Raw genomic sequence first — 4294 nt, forward strand, 5'->3', positions numbered from 1 at the left:
AACAAAACAAGCAAAACAAGACTGATTTACTACAAAATAGATAATAGTAAATATTTCCATCGATGGTCAACAGAGAGGAATGAATTAAGGAATCATTGTCTAGTTAGTGTAGTATGCCAGGGCCTCAACGATAGTGGGAAACATGGGATATCTTGCATAACTTTCAAAGAGTTATCGCGGAAGAAAAATTAGAAATGGAAATATAGAGATATAACTGTAGACAAAGACATTTGTCAATCATGATCCATCCTCACAATGTCAAGGGTTTGTAATTTCTCGAACTCCTTGGAGTATTGTGAGGATGATCACGGTCAAGAAATATTAAAATTGAAAAAAGATAGATGCATACAGTACAAGTTGTTCATATGCTTTACAATATTTATTCAATGATTTGAGAGTTCGAAGTTGAATTAAAATATCAACATTTTCATTTTTACGAACCTTATGCAGTGTAATTTAGCTGTTGAAATCAAAATTTTGTTTCCTTGCTTCATTTAAAAGTGTTATTCGTTTTTCCTGGTTGAATGGGACGATGATACCCAGTGGAACAGATTCTCTCTCTCTCTAGATTTAAAAAAACACACTTTATTATGGAACGCCATCACTGCCTTATATTATAGCATACAACTATGTATTATGTCAATTTATCATTACGTGATGTGAACATATCTTTACGTTATGTCCATAATTTATGAGATGATGTAAATATATCTTAACATCATATGTCAATGCTGCATTACATGAAGTAAATACATCCTTTCATTTTGTCAGCACTTCATAAATTGAAGTAAAAAAAAATCATTATGTGAAGTGGATAATTGTATACAGTGGACCTTCAGATATCCGGACGCCAGATATCCGGATGCTTCAGTATCTGGACGATTTTTCATCATAATGAAATTTTTAAATATTATTCTGTCTTGTTTAACTGGTGATTCAGATATCCGGATGCTTCACATATCCGGACAAAATGACTGGGAACCAAAGCGTCCGGATAAATGAGGGTCCACTGTACATTGTGTTAAAACTTTATTACCTGAAATGAAGGTTTCTTTACATCATTTTATTTCTTTAATATGTGAGGTCAAAATTGTATTACGTCAAGTAAATTGTGTTTTATGATTAAACTTATCATTACATGAAGTCAAAAGCCCATTCCTTGTTGAGGGTGTATATTTCTATTATATCAAAGCAATATTACCTGATATGGATTTATCTTTATTTTACGGCGAGGGCATCATGATGTGAGGTGAACACATCTTACCTTTATGTCAGTGCTTTATTACGCGGTGTATAAAAAGTGTATAACATAATGTGAATATATCTTTACATTATATCAATACTTTATTACATTATGTCAAAACTCCATTCCGTGATGCGGAATTCGAATCTCGTATTTCGAATCTCGAATGAGCGTTCTGGGCTTTCGTAGATATAGAATTACGTTATGTCAACTCTTTCTTATGTGATGTAAAAATATCTTTATATAGTATGGAACGCCATCACTGCCTTATAGCATAAAATTATGCATTCATTATGTCAATCTATCATTACATGATGTGAACATATCTTTACATTTTGTCAACTTTTATGGGGTGATGTAAAAATATCTTTACATCATGTCAATGCTGCATTACATGAAGTAAACACATTCTTCCATTATGTCGGCACTTTATAACTTGAAGACCAAAGTGATGTGAAGTGAAAATATGTTTACATTGTGTTAAAACTTTATTACGTGAAAATAATCTTCTTGATATTATTTCATGTCTTTAATATGTGAAAATTGCATTACGTCAAGTTAATTTCGTTTTACATGTGTTCTATAATTAAATTTATCATTACATTAAGTCAAAGTCCATTTCCTTTCGTGAGTGTATATTTCTATTATAACAAAGCATTATTACGTGATGTTAATGTATCTTTATTTTACGCCAAGGTCATCACAATGTGAGATGAATACATCTTACCTCTATGTCAGTGCTTTATAACGTGATGTTAAAAGTTTTATAACATAATGTGAACATGAATTATGAAGACAGTCCTGGCGTTCCATATTATATCAACACTTTATTACGTTATGTCAAAACACCATTCCTTTATGTGGATATTTAATAAGAATATGCTAACTTTTTCTTATATGATTTAAAACTATCTTTACATTGTGTTAATTCTTTATCATGTTGATTAAAATGTTCATTACGTCCTGTAAAATACATTTACATTATGTCAAAGTTGATAACCGTGTTTTCACGACTGGGAAATGGGGGGGGGGGGTCCTGATTTAATTAGGACGAATTACAGACACGTTATATGAGGGGGGGGGGGGTCTGACTTCCTCTTTTTCCGACATAACTTGATCATAGAAAATGTTCATTGAAATTCAGCACCACTTTTTGCTGAAGTATAAGGGTAATGTAGTATATTTGGACATTTTTTTAGGACTGATCGAAGTTGGACCCCCCCCCCCCCTTTCACCGAAATAGGATTTTCGAGTTTGGATTTTTTTTTTTTTTTTTTGCTTTTTCTTGAACGTTATTTTTGTTTGGTTGACAAACCTCCCCCAACTTTCAAAAACGATGCAACGTCACTGGAATTAGTCATTTTTCAACTATTCTTGGACCAGAATTCTGTACAAAAATCTCAGCTCCTTCACTCTTAATCAATTGAACATGGGCTTATATCAGTGGCGATCTTGGGTTCTTGAAAAGAGTAGCTATAGGGGACGATATGGTGTCTAAGTTGGGGACCAGGGGGTGAAAGCCCGGAAGCTCTCAGGCTTTAGATTTTTTTTAAATAAAACGTTTCAACTTATTTCAGTTATACTTTATGTATAAAACTAATGCAATGTCCTACAAAGTAAAATCAACTGATTAAATTCATGCATATTTTAGTCACTAAAGATGGGAGGGCGGGATCCCCCCTCTCCTCACCGACTAACCATTGCACGTATGAAATACGATGTATTTACACTTTTTTTTTAAAAAGGAGGGTTAAAGACTGATAAAAAGCTTAGGACTAGGACAGTGTTTTTTAGTTAGTTCAGAAGTTTCGGACTTTTCAAAATAATTCAAAATAAAAAAAAATATTGCTGCATGACACATACTATTTGAATTGCGATAATTATATGAGATTAAACGGCTATTGAATTTTGACGTTAAAAAAACATTCGTCAAAAAAGATTCCATGGGAACATGATCCTATTTATAAATTTAACTGGATATTTAATTAAGGATTAATTAAGTCTTGTGTTTAATTTAATATTTGATATGTTTAATTTAAATTATTTGCATGTTTAACATATGTGCATGTAATATTGAAAACACAAAACGAAATTGTTGAATTATTCTAGGATATACTGACAAGAGGCTAAGCATTTTAGACACATTGTAAAGATACAATGGCATAACCTAATAATGATTTGTGAAAAAGTAAGGGAAAATTGACATCATGTAATAGCACGTAGCATATTGATGACACAATATAGTAAAGAATTAACCACATGTGACAGTTTTTTTCACATCATGTAATGAAATTCTGACATCGTGTTATAGCAACTTGATATTGAATTAAAGATAAATTCACATCATGTAATGAACTACTTACACCAAATAGTAGAGAGTGCACATAATGTAATAATGAGTTGAAATTATATAAAAACATCTTTACACCACGTAAAATTGTTTTGACTTAATGTCATAAAGAGCTGATATAATGCAATGGAAGGTTGGCGTAATGTAATTGAAGTGCGAGTTAATGCCATAAAGACTTAACATAATGTAATGGGAAAGTTGACATAACGCTATAGTAGTGTGTGTAAATGTCATAAAGAGTTGACATAATGTAATGGACAGTTGACATAACGCAATAGTGTGTGTAAATGTCATAAAGTGTGACATAATGTAATGGAAAGTTGACATAACGCAATAGTAGTGTGTGTAAATGTCATAAAGAGTAGATATAATGTAAGGAAAGTTAACATAACGCAATAGTAGTTTGTGTAAATGTCATAAAGAGTTGACATAATGTAATGGAAAGTTGACTCAATGCAATAGTACTGTAAGTAAATGTCACAAAGTGTGGACATATTGTAATGGAAAGTTGACTCAATGCAATAGTACTGTAAGTAAATGTCACAAAGTGTTGACATAATGTAATGGAAAGTTGACACAATGCAATTGTAGTGTTCTGCTATAAGGCAGTGACGGCGTTCCATACTTTATATTGCATTTTTAAATTCTATTATGTTTTCATATAAATCACTTGTTCAAATGGAAATTACTTTAAGGCATAG

This window comes from Saccostrea cucullata, unplaced genomic scaffold (genome assembly GCF_032062105.1).
Source record: "Saccostrea cucullata isolate Sc308-1 unplaced genomic scaffold, CSIRO_AGI_Scuc_v1 ctg14611, whole genome shotgun sequence".
Taxonomy (NCBI): domain Eukaryota; kingdom Metazoa; phylum Mollusca; class Bivalvia; order Ostreida; family Ostreidae; genus Saccostrea; species Saccostrea cuccullata.